This window comes from Panthera onca, chromosome C1 (assembly GCF_046562875.1).
Source record: "Panthera onca isolate mPanOnc1 chromosome C1, mPanOnc1 haplotype 2, whole genome shotgun sequence".
Taxonomy (NCBI): domain Eukaryota; kingdom Metazoa; phylum Chordata; class Mammalia; order Carnivora; family Felidae; genus Panthera; species Panthera onca.
In genome coordinates, this window is record NC_138346.1 from 178504385 (window position 1) to 178525389 (window position 21005).

At 49.0% G+C, this 21005-nt stretch overlaps 1 long non-coding RNA gene across 1 annotated transcript in view; it reads left to right on the forward strand.

Moving 5' to 3' along the window:
• The window catches only part of LOC132671567 (uncharacterized), a 24353-nt gene extending 11500 nt beyond the window's left edge, over window positions 1-12853 (forward strand). The window contains exon 3 of the long non-coding RNA XR_009607154.2: window positions 12610-12853. This is a non-coding gene — a long non-coding RNA (uncharacterized LOC132671567). The remainder of the gene's footprint in view (window positions 1-12609) is intronic.
• Window positions 12854-21005: the final 8152 nt, after the last annotated feature.

The window sequence follows — 21005 nt, forward strand, 5'->3', positions numbered from 1 at the left end:
GTCATAAGTGGATGGCCCCCACCATGTTCCCCTTCTCTCTTCTTTCCTGTCTCTTTCACCCAAGCTTTTTTTTTTTTTTTTTTTTTTTTTTTGGCTAGCTTTGGATGTTTCAAACTGGCCAAATGAGACACTCATTGATTTTACAAAAACAAAACTTAGATTGGAAGCATTTCTCAAAACAAAGTACCTCATCGGAGAGATGATGAGTTAGCTTACTTCTGTCGGACATCGGGAATGACTGGGAATGAGGGAGGAGAACAATACCTTCGCCCATTCATTTACTCACTTCCACGCGCTTCCGTCCATTCATTCAACATCGCGTTCATTCAACATCGTGCTCAGTGCGCATCAGGCATTACCGCAGGCGCAGGAACACAAACACCAAACTGGTCACAACCGCTGAGGAGTTCGCGGTCTACTAGAGGACGCAGATGCAGAAACAAACCGGCACCGATGTCCCCGCAGAAGCATGTGCGATGTACAGAGGCCGTACAAAGGTGGGATCAGTCACTCCATCACGCCTGCAGCGAGGAAAGATTTTGGAGGAGTTGCCTCTATGAAATGTTTTTAAGAATGAATAGGTATTCTCCAGGTGGGTAGGGGTGTGTTGAGAGGGAGAGCACTTGAGGCAGAAGGAACAGGAAGCACACAGGCACCGGGCCCTGAACCAGGAAAGGGTGGGGAAGCTTTCACTGGGGAAATTTCTCTGGCCTAAGAACAGAGAAGGGGAGAGGTATGGGAAATACTCTCAAGATCTCATGTATTTGTTTCCCCTTTTTTATTTCTATTACCCATGTCAGGTCAGCTTATAGTTTGTCCAAATTATTGCTGTGGCTTGTAACTGATCTTGTTGCCCTTGGTCTCTTCCCCTAATAACATGAGAATATTTCAAAAGCCGCCTTCACACACACACACACACACACACACACACACTGACACTGCTGTGGGATAAATTCTGAGCACCTTACCCAGAGTATTTGAGGCTTGCTATCAGCCGCCCCCACCCCCTCCACGCCACTGGCATTGATTGCTTCCGGCTCCACTACCTACCCCTCACCCTGTTTCTCAGGTCCAGGTCCCAAGTGTGGCCCACCTGCTTCCTGCTCCCTCCTCTGCCCACGTCAGTCCCCCTGACCAGGCTGTCCATCCCTTACTGATTTTCACTTTAGTCCTTTAAGATTTAGCTCGAGCACCCTTTATCTGTGGGGTTGGCTCCGTCCTCTGTCTGCCAGCATTGTGTCAGGGACTAAACAAAGGTTTTAGAGTCCCCAGAGTGGGCTTCAGTCTTGCCTCTGGCTTTACACACGTTTCTGAGACTCAGTTTCCCCAACTGTAAAAGATGACTGCCTACCTGGCCCAGCTGTTCTCAGATTATCCACACAGCATGTTTATTAAGTATCCTCAGACATTAGAGCTATTATTTGTTATAATAATTTAACCTCTTTGTGAAATTCAGGCAATAGTAACCACCTTTCTAACTTGCTATGAGGCTTATAAACTGATGAATAGGATCCTCCCATAAACTGAAAATCCCTTTAGATAAAGCTCATTATTATTGGTATCTCTAGTAACACACTCATCATTTTTTTTCATGCATTCATCCACTTATTTAACATTTATTAAGTTCCCAATATTTGGTACATCCTAAGCTCAACATGGGGGATAGCAACATGAATTTGAAATGCTCCCAAAGAGCCTCAAGGAAGAATCAGACAGGGAGCCAGTCAAGTCAAAAACCAGGTGGGGAACTCTGTGACCACATTGGGTGCTGCAGAATATGGGAAGGCCCAGAGCTTAGGGATGAATTTCAGAACTGCTGCCCCTGTTCTTGGGTCCAGAAGGATGTGGTGAGGTGGGGAAGGGCATGGCAGGTGGAGGGAACTGAGTCAACCTGCCCTGGGGTGGGGTGGGGGGAGGGGGCAGTTGTCAGACTGCTTAGGGTGTCGGGAACTGCAGTGAGGGCCAAGGAGCCCGGCCTGGGGCTGTGCTTTAAAGAAGAGAGTGGAGTGAGGTGATCCTGGGGAAATTGCAGCGGGGACGGAGAGGTTGGACAGGCAGCCCTGGCCTGGGTTGAAGGTTCTCAGTGCTTGCATGCTGGGGCAGTACAGAAGGCTCCACGGCCCCCCGCCCACCTGAAAGCTCCTTGAACACAAAGATCAGAAATGGCTTCAGACCCTCTGATTTCCCCATGGTTCTCGGGGCCTGTGGGGCATGGTGCTGAGCAGTGAGTCCGGAGGGTGGACCACGATGGGAAGTTCTAAAGTGCAGGAAAGACCCCCACCCCAGCCACCACCCTAGCTGTGCCCCGAGCCTCCAGCCCTCCTTCCTGGCACTGAGTGGTGGGGGTGGTATGTTTTTTGCCAAGGAGCTGCGACGTCCACAATGTAGTAAGGCAAGTCAATAGGAAAATAGGGTTTGTGTTACAGAATTTCACTCTGAGTAAATTTTGCTGAAATGCACACAGTTACAAACTGAAGGAAAGTCTGCCAAAATGCTTTAAAAGTTGCAGGAAATGATTCCCTGTAACGGTTATCCCTTTTAAAGCCCTTTGAAGTCTGCCACCATGTAGGTGTTAAAATAAACACTAACTTGTTGATCACAAAATGGGCTAAAGGGTACTGATTATGAATTGGTAGCAGTTGAGGGTTAATGACCTTTTTTTTCCCCCCTCCATATGTGGAAAAATAACCACTTAGAATAGAGACACCCTCTATCCAAATACACAGAATCCAGTCAGGTCTGGTACTATGTTACCACCACCCTCTGAAGTTAAGGTTTTGAAAATAAACACTTGAAAGTCTGCCCAGATTGTTGTAATCTTATTAATCTAACAAAGAGACTCAGCAACTGCCTCAACCAGGGGGAGCTGTGTTTACCATGTAATTTGCAAGTAGCTGATAAACACATCCCTGCCCCACTTGCAGGAAAAGTCTCATGCTCCCTGCAAGGAAGCAGTTGGCAGAAAAGCAGTAATAAAGGATTAGAGACTCCGAAAACCGTGGTTTAGGTCCTGGGTAAATGTTTGCTCATCTCCCCTATCCCCGGCCTCTCAGCCCCTGCCATCTTTCCAAGTTCCCAGGAATGGTGTGTGGTTTCTCCCGGTCTTGGCCCTCCTGGGGGTTCTGTCATGATGCTTCTGGCCCTTCCGGGCAGTCTACCAAGTTCTCCCTATGAGGGTATCTGCCCTGGGATCTTGCTGGTCAACTCTGAGGTCATTCTGGATTCTGTGGTGGATTTTTAGAGCTGTCTTCTCTCCCTAGTCCAAGGGAGTGGTATTTGACAACTCCGTGGAGCGTGGCTCCTCTAGGAGTTCTTGGTTGCAAACCTATAGGACGACCTCTGGCTAACTCAGCAGAAGAGGAATTTATTGCAAGAGCAGGGGCAGGAGTCAAGGAGGTTAGGCAGCCGGGGTTATGCCAAGTTACCACAGGGAGAGTCCGGCTGCCCCAGCACAGCGACCCAGCCATTGCTTCCTCATAGCTCCCAGCTCTGCAAATCATCTCCAAGTGTGGTCCCGAACCTCTGGATTAAACCCTCAGGATTAGAACCCCAGGAGGGGGCGTGTGTTTAGCTGCCCCCCAGGCCCACCTTCTTGCCTCCTTTCTTGCAGAGTTAAGCCCTGCCTCCCACCGGGACCCACACAAGAGGGGATTTGGATATTGGGCTGTCAAAAGATGAAAAATGTCCATTTCACTGCCCTCAATAACGATAGCTAACATTTACTGCACACTGTGCCACGTATTTTAAAGGGATGAACTCATTCAGTCTTCACAATGAAGATAGGGCTTCATTTCACAGATGAGAAACTGAGGCACAAGAAACTGAATAACACGTTCAAGGTCAAACAGCTAAGAAGTGACAGAACTGTGAGTCAAGTCTCACCGGGGGGTTTAGACAGATGTCAGTTATTGTCTGTAGAGGTCCTGGAAGCTACATGTAAACCTTGCCAAAAATGAGTCTTTCACATATTATTAGCTAGCCTCCCCCGGTTCCTGCCTCTAACCTCCTCTCCTTCTTTCTGCCCCATTTTGCTTTACTTCCAGGCCCACCGACTCCCTCACCCACCCCGTGTCCATTGTCCATCCAGGCTCTTGCCCCCACCCTCTCACCCGCGGCTGTCTGTGCAGTGCCCCTCCTGGCTCAGAAGTGTACGTGGCCCAAATCCGAAATACAGGATACAAAATGCCATGATTAATTCTATGTGAGAAATTCCTCCTCTATGTTTTGTTTTTTTTTTTTAATTTTTTTTTCAACGTTTTTAATTTATTTTTGGGACAGAGAGAGACAGAGCATGAATGGCGGAGGGGCAGAGAGAGAGGGAGACACAGAATCGGAAACAGGCTCCAGGCTCCGAGCCATCAGCCCAGAGCCTGACGCGGGGCTCGAACTCACGGACCGCGAGATCGTGACCTGGCTGAAGTCGGATGCTTAACCGACTGCGCCACCCAGGCGCCCCTCTCCTCTATGTTTTAAAAACTGTCCTTATGAGGGTCTGTTCCAGGATCTGAATCATGAACAGCAAAGAGCACATTAACATTCATAAATCTAATATTTCTATGTTTTTTAAAAACTGTCTTATCAATCAGTGATTATAGCATGGATAGCAACACAATTTGACATTCAGGGATTTCTATTACTTTTTTTAAATCGATATGTTTGGAATCTGGTACATGGTGGTCCCCTAATCAATATCAGCTGCATCAAGGAAAGAACCAGAGGCCTGTCACTCTGGCAATGACAGCCTTTACTGAAAGATTGACTTTTTTGTGTGTGTGAGCATGTTACAAACAAAGCCTCATCTTCAGTCTTAAAGTATCCTAATTTTTTAGTCCTTTATTTATTTCCCTATTTCTTACCTCCTTGTAGATTACTGATTACCTCCACTTGCACTCTTGGAAAGGGCTTTTTTTTCCTAAGAAATAATTTTTGTCCCCCCCCCCACACACACACAGCATGAGAGAATTCCTCGTATTCCACGCCATTACTGAAATCTAAACACGGTGATTTAGAATCTATCAGGCAGGAACGTGTGTGTGAGTTTGTCTTCTTCTGCATAGCCCCCTATCCCACTGTGATTTCTCAGCAAGACATGATAATTATCCATAATTGTAGTAGGCATGATAGATAAAGACTGAACATTAAATCCATCCTTCTAAAAACAAAATATATGCAGTGCACTATGTCTTTTGCAGTCCCAAGTTGTCGTTAAAAGATACCCGACAAACTCCTTAAACTGAACTCTGGGTAAAGTTTCTAAAATAACAATGGGCCAATACTTTAAAAATAAATGTGTTTTGAATAAAAAAGTAACTGAGGATTTAAGACTCCAGGAGCGGGGCGCCTGGCTGGCTCGGTCGGTAGGGTGTGCAACTCTTGAGCTCAGGGTTGTGGGTTCGAGCCCCATGTTGGGTGTAAGGTTACTTAAAAATAAAATCTTTTTTTTTATTTTTATTTTTTAACATTTATTTATTTTTGAGACCGAGAGAGACAGAGCATGAACGGGGGAGGGGCAGAGAGAGAGGGAGACACAGAGCCGGAAGCAGGCTCCAGGCTCTGAGCCATTAGCCCAGAGCCCGACGCGGGGCTCAAACTCACTGGTCCGTGAGATCGTGACCTGAGCTGAAGTCGGACGCTTCACCGACTGAGCCACCCAGGCGCCCCAAAAATAAAATCTTTTAAAAAAGAGAGAGAGAGAGACTCCAGGAGTGATACAAAAAGGAAGGGAAAGGCCTCAAGACGCCTTTTCCTAAATCAGAATGATTGAATTTGTTTCCACCAGCTTGATCCTTTCCTGAAGGCGGCAAACCAGAGTGCATCCAGTCACCCTCAAACATCTCATCAATCTCCCGCCACAAAAATGAATCAACGTCACATCCAGACTCTTATCCTACTTCCCCTCAGCCAGAGCACCTGCCAGGCTGCGTTAGAGATGAGCGATGCCAGCACAGATGGAGGTCCACGCATCCGGTGCTGGGGGGCCCGGCGGGAGGAAAGGAGGAGCCCCCGCAGCTAAACGCTGCCTCTCCTCCTAGACGCGTCGGGCTCACACTCCCTCGGGCATAGATCTGTCACACGCCGTTGTCAGCAGCAGAGCTGCTGGGCAGATGTGTGCGTGGTCGGACAGCTGAGATGCCTCCACTGGTGGGGTGGCTGCCAGGCCATGTTTGGCGGGGGTGGGGGGTGCTGGTCTGTCAGCAGCTGCAAAGGCAGACCTTGCTGCTGCTCGCTTGGGCTTGCCTCTCCCAAGGGTCTCAACCCCATGAAAGCAATTTCCCTAAAAATTGCTCTAAGGTTGCTGCTCACACTGTTAAGCTCCCGGAGGGTAGCCACCCGGCCCGTCAAGGTGAATTGTGGCTCGCAGCGCATCCCCTGAAACCTCAGTGGCCCAGGAGCAGCGATCCGTTTTCTGCCTGGACAGGCCGATGAGACTCTCCTGAGGTCCCTGGGCCTCCTCGTGGGACGGACGGAGCTGGAGGCAGATTCTAACACAGCCACCAGGGCAAGGTCCCTAACCGATCTGAGCCGCACAGTAGGGATAATAATACCCACCTGCAAGGGTTGTCGTGAGGCTCACAAGTGCACACGCACAGCACGGGGCATGGAACCTGACACGCTCAAGGTGTCCTGTTTACTGGACTTGTTTATGGTCAAGATCTTTACGACGGCCACCCATGTGCCATTTAAGAGATTGCACTGAGTCAGAAACATCCCGCCTGGCGATGAGCCAGGAGGGACTCCCAAGGGCAGGAGACATCTCCTTTCACTGAGCTTTCTAGCGGTATTTAGACCCCCGACCTAGGCCCTGGGATGAGGGCCTAAATTCCTCCTGGGTTTCCTTAGCTTGGTCTGGTCTGTGAGAGGGCTTGCAAACTACCCTATAAGTGCTTCTCTCTAAATAAACAAACAAACAAACAGAGAGAGAGAAGAGAGAGAGAGAAAAAACCCAGGCAAGCTCCACGCTGTCAGTGCAGAACCCAACACGGGGCTCAATTTCACAAACCATGAGATCACGACCTGAGCCAAAACCAAGAGTCAGATGTTTAGCCGACTGAGCCACCCAGGCATGCCTATAAGTGCTTCTCTTCAAAGCACTTTCCTCTCCTTTTGCGGGCGTTCTTTCTTAGTTGGCATTAATGACTTCAAAGAGCCAGAAGGGACCACAGGGACCATCTGGATCCCAGATGGGGTAACTGAGGACTGTGGCAGAGCTGTGGGTGATATCCCGGGACTCCCCGTCCAGTGCTCCTTCTATTCCCCATGCTGCCCTGGGCATGCATGTCCTGAAGTGTGGTTGCCAGGGAAACACTGTTCAGATGTGCTGCTTCTGGTGCCCTGGCAATGCAGCCTGCCTTGTGCAGGAAGGAAGGTGGGCAGCAAATGCTGCGCTTAAAGCAGCTGTTTTGGGGTCTGGCCACTATTGACTGGGGGAGCCTCCTAGAAGGCCGAACACGGGTCGTCCTGGCACTGCTGTCTGAAGACTCACGTGACCTTTTCCCATGGCTTTCTTCAGATCCTGTGAAGTTTATGCCCTGTGAGTGCACTCCTCTCCTTGCCAGGCCCAGACACTACCACATACCTCTGCCCCAGTCCTTCCCCCACCTTCTGGCAAACCCGCCCCAAGGACAATCCTGCAGTTGCCCTTCTCTGTGCCTACCAGGCTACTGAGCGCTGCTGGGTTCTCAGCACTGCTGGGCTGTTCCCAACTGTCCTCCTCCCTGTCCCAGCCAACCTGCAACTCAGCCCCTTGCCCCTCTCCTGAGCCCCCTCCCCCATCCTCTGGCTCCAGGTCTCTCTCAGTGGAATCTCAGCCTCCATGTTCTCTAAGCTGCTGGCACCACCAACCCCCACACCCCTTCTCCTTGTACCCAGGAGTCGTCCTTGATTTCCCTCTCCCTTCCCTCAGGCTCTTCCCGACAGGTACCTCCTCTCACTTCCCATGGCAACTGTCACCTCTGGCCTGGGTTCCTACCCTAGCCTCCATGGGCAGCCTGGCCCCCTCACTCAGAATGGAACCCGAATGGGTTAGCTGTCCAAGTCAGATTCCCTCCCCATCCATGACCCCCAGGGCTCCCCTGGCCCCCTGGGTAGGCTCTACCCCTGACTTTGGCAACACTTTCACGGCCCTCTGTGATTTGATGTCTGCCAACCACTCTAGCCAGGGTCCTTCCACTCTACCCTTCCTACTTCCTGGGGCCTCCTCATGCAAACCCCCTGCCTGGCGGCCCCACCTCCCCTCCCAGCCCCCCTCTCAGCTGACCGATTCCTTGCCATCCTTCCAGACCCAGATCCTTTGCATCACCGCCTCCTGGGGCAATCCCCAGCCTCTGGGGTTAACATCACTGTCCCCGATCAACCCTCTGTCCAGCCTGGATCACAGGCCGCTGCCGTCTGTTTGTACATCTACCTCCCATGAAGCTGGAGTGTCCTTCCCAGGCAGGGGCCACGCTCCATTGGCCTGTGGGCCCCCCAGCCTGGCACAAGGTGGGCAGTCAGTGACTGACCTGTGATGGAGCTCAGGCAGGAATGTGAATATGCAAAGCCCACGCCTCTGATCTGGCCAGACTGAATAACATATCCTGTTCAAATTAGGGCCTGGTAGAGCGTCTGCACACAGTAGACATTTAAAAGTGGAAGTTAGTACCCCAGTGGGCTTTTTAATACACATGTATTAAATATAATAGGCCCGAATCCACTAGGTTACACAATTATGTTAGCCAACTATGTCGCCAAACCAATGTCCTCAATGGTTTACAAAAGGGGGGAAGATTTGGTTAAAATGGTAACTAGATTCACTCCCAGCTCACAGATTAGCTGATGCTGAGATTCTCTGATTCTACAATTTCATGAACTACCATACGAAGCCTGAGGCTCCACTATGGTTTTTAAGGGAAAATGCCTCCCAAACTCAATTCTACTGAAGGGCAAAAGATTAGCGTTGGAAGGCCAAGTCAGTCGGCAAGCCCTTACCTGCAAATATTTCCATCCACGTGAGAAGGTGACTTTCCTTCTGAAAGGTTCAGAGGCAGTAACGCTCCAAACAGCCACTTTGTGAATCTCAACAATGTTCAACATTCCAGCAATCGCCGTGAATGGCTGGCGGGAGCTTGTGTCTGCAAAATGCAGCCTTCTGGATGAAATTTGCAGAGAAATAGAGGCTTTAGACATTACAGTGTTTTCAAATATCATCATTACTGTTCTATAAATACCCCTCGCCCACTGCATATCAGGTGCCACATGGGAAATGTTGGGTTCGGTTGGAGATTTTCTTAAAAGACACGTAACAGCGCCATATGCCAGTCATCTTGGATAATACTTATGTACATGCTGCAGAAGCAAAGATCAGCTGTGTCAATATGTATAGAAAAATGCCACAAAAGAGAGTCTGTGGGGTGTGTATTATCTGCACTTATGATCAAAAGCATTTGCCTAATTTGTTTGCTGCTTTAAAAGCTATTTCACCCATCAACTACAGAGGGGTCGGAGGAGTGAAGAATTAGTACAACAGTAATCAGGGGGAAATTATCAGAGATCCCTGGGGTCTCCGACTACCAGTAGTTCAGAGCCTGTACAGCTAAAACGAGCAGTTCCAGAGCTGTGAAGAGCCATTAACCCTTCCGTCTGCTTCTAACTACTGGGATTCTAACTTGGTCCATTCCTCTTCAATTGTCCTTGCCAGCATACCAAAGGGGGAATTGCTCGGAGGAAAACAAAGTTTTTGCATAGAAGACATGCATGAGGAACAACTATTCCCAGTAATACGATTCCAAGTGCAAATTTGCACATGAGCACTGTACAAATAACCAGTCAGCTATTTTAGTAGGTGGGTGCTATGGACTGAATTGTGCCCCCCCCTTCATATGTTGGAGATCTAACCCCCAATGTGATGGGATTCAGAGATGGGGCCTCTGGGATGTAATTAGGTTTAGATGAGGCCGTGAGGGTGGGGCCCCACGATGGGATTAGTGCCCTTGTAAGAAGGCATAGTGGAGAGCTTGCTTCCTCTCTGTGCCACGTGAGACAGAGTTGAAGGTGTCTACAAGCCTGGAAGAGTGTTCTCGCCAGAACTGTACCCATCTTGGACTTCCAGCCTCCTCAGAGCTGTGAGAAAATAAAGATCTGTTGTTTACGCCACCCAGTCTACGGTATTTTGTTATGGTGGCCCAAACGGACTACTGCACTGGGGTTCTCACACTCCGAGCTTTCGTCTTAAACAGCAATGAGATCAAAATTCGGGATTACATTAAGCAAAGAGATACACGCAAGCGGCCACGTAGGCATCGGGTGTGTTGCCTTTGACAGGCCGTTGAGGGTGGGTGTTGCCGGCTCCTATTCTCTTGTTAGAGCCGGTTATTGACCGAAAGGACCTGTGACTGTCTGTTAGGGAATCAGTCTCAAGCTAAAAATATGACATCGTTTAATCATTTGGAGAACAGAACAGGACTACTCAACACCCTAATGCCAGGAAATGGTTCGAAATCGAGATGCACTATTGCAGACCCCAGGCGGGCGGAGGGCGGGGAGAGGGAACAAGTTCGTTTATTGTGAATTGCATTTCTCTTTACTTCACAGTTTCATTTTTAATTGCAAAGTGTCTGGTTGAGCAGTTATTACAGGAATTCATTTTTGTAATAAAAGCCCTTTGTTAAAGTGCAGTTTTAGTAACAGTGACATGAACTGGATTTTGCTGTAATAAATAAGATGCTGAAGTGCTTTTAAAATTGGGAAAAAAACGTCTGCAGCCCATCCCAAATCTTAATACGACTGTTAGGCAGAAAAAAGAGTGACCTAATTGTATTATCTGAGAATTCATGGGTGCTTTGTTGAGCATGCTGCGGGCTTGCCTGGCTGCAGGAGCCTGGTGTTCTGGATTTGATTCGCCCTAAAATAGCTGTGTGACCTGGGGCAAGTCCCTTCCCCTCTCTGGGCCTTGGCTTCCTCATCTGTCCAAAAGAAAACAAAAATAACAACAGGAGCCTGGATCTTTCTGCTCTGACATTCTTCTCAGGAATAGGAGTCCACTCAACAGCAGGCAGCTCTGAAAGATGAATTCCCAGACCTGGCAGAAAATGAAAGGTTAGGGACAGAACTGAAACATAAAAACTGGTTACTCAGGCATGGAAACCCCCGTCGTCACCATCGTTATCTAGTCCTCTGTGATGCACAGCTCCAGGCTTCACTTCATGTTGGATGCTGGTGGTGGGGGAGGGGAAGTGTCCAAAGGCACGTGTGGGCAGCTCCAGGTCGTGGGAGAAAGGACCCAGGCCAAGTTCTACAGGGAAGCTGGCTCAAGAGTGGCTTGGGGAAGCAGGCATTGAGAGGTGCGCCTGGGGCTGGTTACTTGGGCACTAGGGGAGGACTCTGTGCTCCTGGGAGGGCTGGGCAGGTGTCAGGCAGAGCCCACAGCACAAAGCGCTGACTCCTCCACCCCAACCTGAGCCAGCTTACGGCAGTCATGGAGGCCAGCCTCAAGAAGCCACTGGAAAAGCTTCTGCAGCCCGGCCCATCCGGCAGGGCCGGTGAATGCCGGGGTTGATGCATGTTAGTTTGCTCCGGCTGCCATTGCCAAGTACCACAGGCCGGGTGCTCAAACCACAGAAATGTATTTTCTCACAACTCTGAGGAAGTCCAAGATCAAAGTGGTGATGGGGTTCCTTTCTTCCGAGGCTCCTCTCCTGGGTTTGTAGATGGTCATTTTCTCCTCCTGTCTTCACATGGTCTTCCCTCTGTCTGTGTCCAAATATCCTCTCATGAGGAGGATTAGGGCTCACACTAATCACTTCATTTTAATTCAATCACTTCATTAAAGACCTTATCTCCAATACAGGCGCAGTCTGAGGTATACTGGTGGGTTCGGGCTTCGACGAATGAACTCTGAGCGGACCCAATTCAGCCCCTAACAGGAATCTTTACTTTTATAGGTACCCTGTATTCGTTTCCTAGGGCCGCCCTAACAAATTACCACAGACTGAGTGGCTTAAAAGACCCACGATTTGTTTCCTCACCGTTCTAGAGGCTAGAAGTTTGAAATTGAGGTGTTGGCAAGGCCCTATTGTCTCCAAAGGCTCTAGGAGAGGCTCGCTCTTTACTTTTCCCCGCTCTAGTGTTCTGTGGCCTTCGTCAGCGGCAGGTCTCGTGTAGAAGCATCACTCCCCTCTCTGCCTGCACTTGACATAGCACTCTCCTCTCTAGGTGTGTCTGTAGCTAAACTTCCCCTTTCCTTATAAGCTGCGTCCTGATCCAGTATGACCACCCTTAACTTGATTATACCTGCAAGACTCTATTTCCAAATTAGGTCACATTCACAGGTAGTGGGAGTTAGACCTTGAACCTATCTTTTTGGGGGACAAAATTCAACCCACAGCAGACCTCTTCTCCTTATGCCCCTGCCCTTCTGATCTCAGAGCGACTTGGGTGTCATTATTTTGCAGAAAGCTTCAGAAAAGGGTGCTGACTGGCTTCCCTTATTGAATACTTTTTGAAATGACTAACGTCTTTCTCTTTCCCTGGTCCCTTTCCTCTCCCTGCCTTTGTCTCTTTTCTTTTTTTCTTCCCCTTCCCCCCACTCTTGTTCTGCCCTGTTTTTGTCTCTGTTCTGCCTTTCTCTCCCAGGTCCCCCACTCTCCTCGTGGCACCTTGCTTAGGTATCTGCCCAGAGGACACCACCTTTTTCTCAGACATGATGACCAGGAAGAATGTTTCTCAGTTGTTATAAAAAGCCTGAGTCTCTGCTTTGTTCCGGTGACCACATGAAGGCTTTCTTCCCAGCTTGTCAGGGATCGAGGCTGCTTTTTTCAAGTATTTTATAATAATTATTTGGCTTTTCACCCTTCTACATTCTCTCTGGAATTAATAAAGTTACCAAAAAAAAAAAAAAAAAAGACTGGTTTTTTTTCCCCTTCTTCTAAGGAAGCCCCAAACTGAGACGGGTCAGTTAATTCAGCATAAGTTCACCCTGTGCTCAGCGGAAGAAACCTGTTGCTGGTCCCTCCATGGGACCACCATAGGAGGCCACCATGCACTGCATGTGGGGTTTGCACATAGACACAGGGTCATGACATCACAGCTTTTTCTAAATTTTCCTTCTTCACGCCCTGAAGCTTCTAAATCAGGTTTTTGGTTTTTTTTTTTTTTTTTTTTTTCTGGGCTGTTCCTGCCTGGTTGATCTATTCTGGATCCAAATCTTGGTTCTTTGCCCTCACCACAGATACAGATGCTTATGTCCTAAGGGAGCTATTAGCAAACCAAATCTAGCCGGGTATTAGAAATAGGCCATGATCAAGTAGGGTTTATCACAGGAATTCAAAGAAGATTCCAAGAAATGAACCCTTGATGCACACCACACCATGGATGAATCTCAAAATCATTATTCTGAGCGAAAAAAGCCAGACCAAACAAGGGTGCCTATAAAAACCCTGGAAAGTGCAGATTGATTTATAGTGACAGGAAGCAGCCCCATGGCTGCCTGGAGGAAGGGGGTACTGGGGAGGGGTCAGGAGGAAGTGATTCTAAAGGGACAAGAGGAAATTTGGGGAGCGATAGGTATGTTCTCTCTAGATGCTAAGAGATGGTGCCGCCGAAGGTATGTATATGACAAAACATCAAAGCGCACCCAAAAAAGATCAAAGAACGTTCCACGTTTAAGAACTCTATTAATGCAGTCAAGTGTACAAGATTTGGTGCAAGGGGCACAACTTGGCCAGGGGCCCACAGCGAGGACAAGCTGGGACTTGCCCATAACTCCCTAACAACTGTGAGTCCCCGCTTAGACCCCGAGAGATTCTTGCTGAGGGCACAGCTGGCCAGAGCCAGGGATCCAGGTCTTTCTGTCTCTCCGGTCCTGTTCCTCTGTCTCCTCCACATGGCCCTGACTCCCACAGGGCCAGGCTTCAGGCTGGGGGTGAAGGGGCCCTCTTGCCACAGCCGCCCCCACAGGGAAAAGAAAGAGAGCCTTGCAGCCGCCTCTGTTTGGACAAGCAGAGATCTTCACATGTCAGCTCGCCCAGCTGACACCCCAATTTCTCTCTTGGGCTCAGGAGGGGCAGGTGTGATCCAGGAGAGTGGATGGAGCGTTTTAACAACCTTTAATACCTGCCTCGTGCAAAAAAGGACATCCACACCGAGAGAATTAATGAATGCACTGCTCCAAAGACTTCGGTTGGGGAAGGCTTTTGATCGGATCTGGGAATGCAGCCAGGAAAAAAATCATTTCCACAGCCCTGCTGGGAACAGAGACAGTGACCCCATTGGACAAGCCTTTGGGAGGGGGCCTAGCCTGACTGTCCCCTCTGGAAGGGGCCCCTACCACCCCTTTTTTCCCAGAACCACATCATCTACACAGTTCTTTAGGGCTTTTGATTGTTCTGTCTTAAGGGAGGGGGTGGTCCCTTACTGGGAATGGCACACTCTTCCCATGGAGTACTACTCAGCAATAAAAAGGAGTGAGTCACCCACACACGCAGCAATATTCCCCAATCTCAAAAAGAATATACTAAGTGTAAGAAGCGAATCTCAGGACACGTACTGTAAGATTCCATTTCTGTGATATTCTGGAAAAGGTAAAGCTACAGTGATAGAAAGTATAGAGGGACCAGCCTGGCCAGGGTTGGGGGTGGGGAGGGCATCAATGGCAAAGGGTCCCCAGGGGACTTCTGGAGACAATGGAAATGCTCTATGTTTGTTTGTCAACACTTCTCAATTGTGTTAAGTATGTAAATTTTATTGTATGTGAATTATCCCTCAGTACAACTGATTGAAAAAGGAAGGAAGGAAGGAAGGAAGGAACGGGGCGCCTGGGTGGCTTTGTCGGTTAAAAGTCCGACTTTTGACTTCAGCTCAAGTCATGATCTCACAGTTCATGGGATCGAGCCCTAGCTTGGAACCTGTTTGGGGTTCTCTCCCTCCCTCTCTCTCTGTCCCTCCCCTGCACTTGCTCTCTCTCAAACTCTCTCAAAATACATAAACATTTAAAAGAAAGTTTTAAAAAGAAGGGAGGGAGGGAGGAATGAAGGGTGGCAGCCACTGGTGGTGGCTGGGTCCCCGTCCCAGGACCCACTGGCACTCACACTTAACGTGTAAATGAATGAATCCAGAGACCGCTCCACCGGGAGGGCCATCTCTGACTCCCTGGCCTCCGCCCAGCAGGCTCTCTGCCAGATGCGGTCCTGGCTGGGTTCCCGAGGACTGCCTGCTTCCCCTCACCCCCAACCCCCACTAAGCCCCTCCTCGGGCCAAGCCCGGTGCAGGTGCTGGGGACAGGACCCTTCCCTGGAGGCACTCACACTCTGGTGGGGGTGGGGGAGCTAGCTGCAGACAGCTATGACAGGGCAAGACAGAGGGAATCCCTTGACTCTTGGGATGGAGATGGAGCAGCCCATCTTGATAGAAAGGCTTCCTGGCAGAAACGACTTTCCGGCTAGGCCCAGACAGGGATGGGGAGGAGTTAGCCGGTAAATCGGCCGGGGAACTTCATGATTCAGGGCAAGCATGAGGCAGTTTGGCGTTGGGGAGGGATTTGGGGGAGGGGACAGCAACTAGTTCTTACTGGGAATGACAAGAGAAGTAGCTGGTAAGGGCCTTCTGGAGTCTTGAGGGCTTGGAGCCCCTTGGACTTTGAACTCTCCTGAGGTAGTGGTGAGGCCCGTGGAGAGCAACGTGGTCAGATTTTCACCGTGGGGAAATCCTCATGGCAGGAGATTTGTATGAGCCGCAGCCAACACATCGAAGACATGCACAGCTCCTCCCGGGTCCTTGTATCACACACAGAAGCGCTCTGTGAATTATGTACGGTTATGATGACCCACCTCAGACAGCCCTGTGAAGCCAGCAAGTGTTTGAAGCCCATCTCACAGGTGGCCGCACACGAAGAGATTGTCCCAGACTCCCAGTCACTTTGTGGTGGGCCCATGCTGGCGCCTGGTACGTTCCTTTTCACACTGCCTGCTAAAGAGGGAGAGGAGAAAATGTCACACACACGTTTCTGTGTTCAGTCGTTGGGTGCCGTCAGAGGCGGCAAAGCCTGAGCCCTCTCCCCTGGGGTGCCCCCGCCCGTGCCCAGGAGTTCTGCCAGGCCAGCCCGGAAGGCCCCAGGCCTGAAAAGCAGAGCAGGGCTGCACCCACCCTCTGAACCTCTGTCCAGAGGCCTGAGCTCACTTAGATGCAATTTGGGGCTATGACCAGCAGGGGGCGCCCCAGGACTGATGACTTCTTGGGACGGGCCCACAAGCGTCACCCAGAAATCGTGTCCTTCACAGAGTGTCCCTGCTCTTCCTCTTCTTCCCAAAGCCCAGATGGTCAGATGTCTTCAGTAAATCATGTTCAGACAAGCCCTTCGGACACTCTTTACCACCCAGCCCCTTTGGACCAAGCCCTTCTCAACAGGAGAAGCTTTTCCAAGAAGACTGGTCAGTCCCATTCATCAAGGAAGGAGGACAGATAATCAGAGAGTGAAGGTTGGGGCGGGGGGTGGGGGGGGGATGCTGATTGGAAGAGGTTCCCAGGGGCCCCTGTTAGCATTCACCAGAGCCATTTCTCAGAGCCCATTTAACCTGTTCCCTCATTAGGCTCCCTCACTCTCAGGGATCTGAGTGGCAGGGGGGTGTGTCAGAATCTTGGGACCCTCCCCCCATAATACCCACACTGAGCAGGTTTGGCTCTGACCCAACTGAGGCCAAGGGTTCGGGTCGGGTTCATCCTGAAGTCAGTTCCAAGATTAGCCCAGAACTGCCCTGGGTGGGGGCTGGAGGAGGTCTTCTTTAGTTATTTTAGGGTGAGAGCAGGCAGCCTGGCTCAGGAGTGTGCAGTGTGCTATGCAAGTAAGCCTCAGACAAGCAGAGTTCAGTGCTGTAATTAAGTACTACATGCAACAAAGTTAATCCCACGCCTACCTAAAGCCACGTGTGGTGTGCTTGTGCGGCATTATAATTGGGCAGGCATAGAAAATGTGTCGTGTAAATGACTGGAAAATAGAAAACGTGTCACGTAAATGACTGTAATTAATGCTGTTTTTGCTCAGCAAACCTTCGCACGGCTTCCTGTCCTCTGCTAGTGCTTCGCTGTCTAAAGTAGAGGTGATGGTTCCTCCTGACACCAGTTTCATGTCCATCCTACCCACCGTGACAGAGACATCGACTTCTGGAACCTTCCTTCACTTACTTGCAGTCCTTGTAGTTTAGGTGGTGCTATGTCCATGCCCAACCTCAGGAGTGAGCATGTGACCCAGACACGCGCAATCAGAACACTGCACGCACCTGTGCCCCCAGTGATTGGTTTAGGAATGGACATGCAACCCAGTCACAGTCGATGCAACTCAACCTTTAGACTTGGGTTAGATCTGTAGGGAAGAAAGAAATCTCTCTTTCTGTTGTCCTTGATGTAGAGAAAGTGAGGTCAACCCAAGTTATACTAGTTGAGGGGGGCTACACAAGCAGAAGACACCAGGTCCTTTTGACATCATTTGATCTCCTGGATCCAGCCATGCCTGAAGTCACTATGAACTTCTTAGTTATGAAAGCCAATGAATTCAAATTTTTCTTTAAGCCAATTTGAGTTAGGTTTATGCAACTTGCAAGTAGAAATCTCCTGTCTACTACCTATTAGAGGAATTTAAGGCCAGAGAAAGATAGGTGGGGAATGAGAGGGAACCAGTCAGATATGAGGGCCTGAACTTGGACAAGTACAAGGGAGAGAGAGACGTGAATAGATTCAAGAAGAACTCAATGGACATCATCAATGGGTTTGTTGAATGAATGGATTTGTTGGAAGAGGGAGAGAGAGGAGTGAGGATGAGCCTGGGGGCTAGGCCATCCTATTGTTAAAACCAAAACCAAATGGAGACCAGTCTTGAAAGTTTCCCGAGCAGACAAAACCAATTGAGTCATACAAGGAAAGTTAGATTTAGTTTCTTTTGCAAGGCTAACTTGATCTGGGGCATTTCTTGCTTATGCCTCTGAAAATCAGAAGCAAAATTTGTTTTCGAAGGGTAATATAAAGTAACCACTGACCAATTTCCTACCACTTAAGAAAATCCTAACATTATAACCAATCACTGTGAAGAATACACAGTCACCGCTTTCTCACCAGGATAAGCTGTTTTATAACAACATACCCCTGAGCCTCATTCCCTGTTTTGGTCTGAGTGCTCCCAGTTTGCAAACTATCTTTTTTGATGTATACACAATAAATTTTTACTAATTGTGACTTCAGTGGTTCTTTGGTTTTATGCTGGCTAATTCTGAAACTTTGACATCATTCACCAAGGCAGAGAGTAGGAGGAGTGGGGGTGGCGGGGTACATGGAAAGACACCAGCTTGCACTTTGCAAATGTGTGGCTTGGGTGTCCATGGGCAGTCAAGTTGGCTGCTGGCCATGGGAGTCTGCGTAGGCACCGTGGTGGTCAGCAGAGGGGAGCATCTGGAAGCCTTGAGAGTGGAGACAGTGCTAGGAAGAGGAGACAGGAAGACCGTGTATCCTCAGCACCAACCTACACTGGTGTGTGATGAGGGCTGGGTGGCTGCTTGTTGGATGAATGCATGAAGGAAGGAGGAAACAGCAGCGGGGCTGGTGGACTACAGATATGAATTTGGTCCCACTTCTTACAAAAAAAAAAAAATCAGATTGGGACGTTAGGACACCAGGCTGGCTTGTTCCTTGGGATGGGCACTGTGTCTGGCACCTCCGAGAGGGCCTGTCTCCTTCAATTTCAGGGCCAGAGTCCTCCCCCACTCCCCTCTCTCCCTTATGTCACCTCAAGTCACAGCCAGGAAGGGGCTGGCAGGGAAACGGGCCACTTGCTTTTGTTTTCCTTTCCAAGGGCTTGGTCTGACCTTAACGTAGGTGCCTCCCGGCGCCTGGCCCCAGCTCCTATCTCCTCCTCTCCCCTCTCCCTGGCGACTTCTTCCTCTACAGACACTTCCCTCTGCTGACCACCGTGGTGCCTACGCAGACCCAGACAGCTAGCAGCCCACTGGTCAGGTGCCCAGCTGCCCACAGGCACCCGAACCACACACTTGCAAAGTGGAAACTGGTGTCCTTCCATGTACCCCCTCCTCTCCCTCGTACTCTCCGCCTCGGTGACTAGCATGACCCTGCCCCCTGGGTCATCTTCACTCCTCTCTTTGTCCTCCAACCCTACTAACACCACCATTCAATTACTCATCCAGTCCCTTTGATGCTATTGCTAAATTCTTCTCAGATCTGCCCACTTTGCTCTTCCTCAGTCTCTGCCTGACTTCAGACCCTTGAATCTGTCTGGCTTGCACTCATTCTTTACCCTTCCTCTTCTACCCCCAACCCTTCCCCACCCCTCCATGACACCACAGGTGGGAGCCAGGAGCCAGCCTTGCTCTCACTTGCACACTCATCCCTAGACCCGTAGACCACAGGGGCTGCTGCTGTCATTCACCAAAGTTGCCTTTATTATTCCCTCTCCTTCCCCACCCCTGCCTGGGCTCCAGGCACTGTCCAGCCCGCATAGGTTAAGTGAGCTTCCGGACATGGTGGGTATTTGGGATGCTGGGATGGAAGCTGTAGGTGGAGAAGAGAGGCAGACAGTCTCCTAAGTGCAGGGAGCTGGGGAGCCAAACTGACCACACTGCCTGGGAGCTGACATAACAGAACTGAAACTAGAGCCATCGTGTAAGTGTGGTGTCACCTTGTAGTTTTAACTGGTGTGTTTCTACTGACTGATGAGCTTGAAGGTATTTGCATGCACTCTTTTGCCCTTCTTCTAATTTCTTTGGTGCAGCGTCTATTCAAATCTTGTGCTCAACATTTTTTTTAAGTTTTTATTTATTTATTTCGAGAGAGAGAGAGAGGGCATGAGAGCAGGGGAGGGGACGGGTGGGGAGAGAGAATCCCAAGCAGGCTCTGTGCTGTCAGCTCAGAGCCCGACTCCGGGCTTGGCTCAATGAGCTCGGCTTGCTGGGCTCGGCTTGATCCCAAAACTGTGAGATCACGACCTGAGCCGAAATCAAGAGTTGAATGCTTAGCCCACTGAGCCACCCAGGCACCCCTGCTCAACTTTTAAAATTGAGGTTTTATCACCTTATTGAGTGGTAAGAGTTCTTTATATATTCTGGATACAGGCCCTTTGTTGGATATATGTTGTCTTTGTCCACAACTTTATTGGGCTATAATTCACATACCACAAAGTTCATCCTTTTCAAATGTGGCTTTTAGTATATTCACAAAGCTGTGCATTGATCATCACTATGTTGGATGTATGTTTGCAAATATTTCTCCCAGTCTGTGGCTTGCTTTTTCATATTCTTAACAGATTCTTTCAAAGAACAAACCTTTATGAATTTGATGAAGTCCAATTTATTGCTTATTTTTCTTTTGTAATTTTTAATTTAAGAAATCTTTGCAAAACCCAAGGTCATGAAGATCTTCGCCTATGTTTTCTCCTAGAAGTTTTATAGATTTAGCTCTTATATTTAGGTCTATAATCCTTTCAGCTTGGTTTTTGTATATGGCATGACGTAAGAGCCAATGTTCATTTTTATTGGCTCTTTTTTTTATTTTTATTTTTTTGTCATTTTGGTCATATAATTGTTTCAACGTCATTTGTGGGAAAGAGCATCCATTCACCTTTTTCATTTTGTTGAAAATCAATTGACCATCTATGCATGGGTCTTTTTCTGGACACTCTATTCTGTGATTTATCTATTTTTTATGCCAATACCACACGGGCTTAATTACTGTAGCCTTATAATAAGTCTTGAAACCTGGTAGTGCCCATCTTTTAAATTCGTTCTTCTCTATTTTTTTTTAAAGTTTTATTTATTTAAGTAATCTCTACACCCAAAGTGGGACTTGAACTCATGACCCCGAGATCAAGAGTTGGGTGCTCTTCTGACTGAGCCAGCCAGGCACCCCTGTGCTTCTCTTTGAAAAGTGTTTTGGCTATTCCAGACTCTTTGCATTTACATATACATTTTGGAATCAGCTTGTCAATCTCTGCACATTTGCCAAAAAGCCTGATGGGTTTTTATGGAAATTGCATTGAA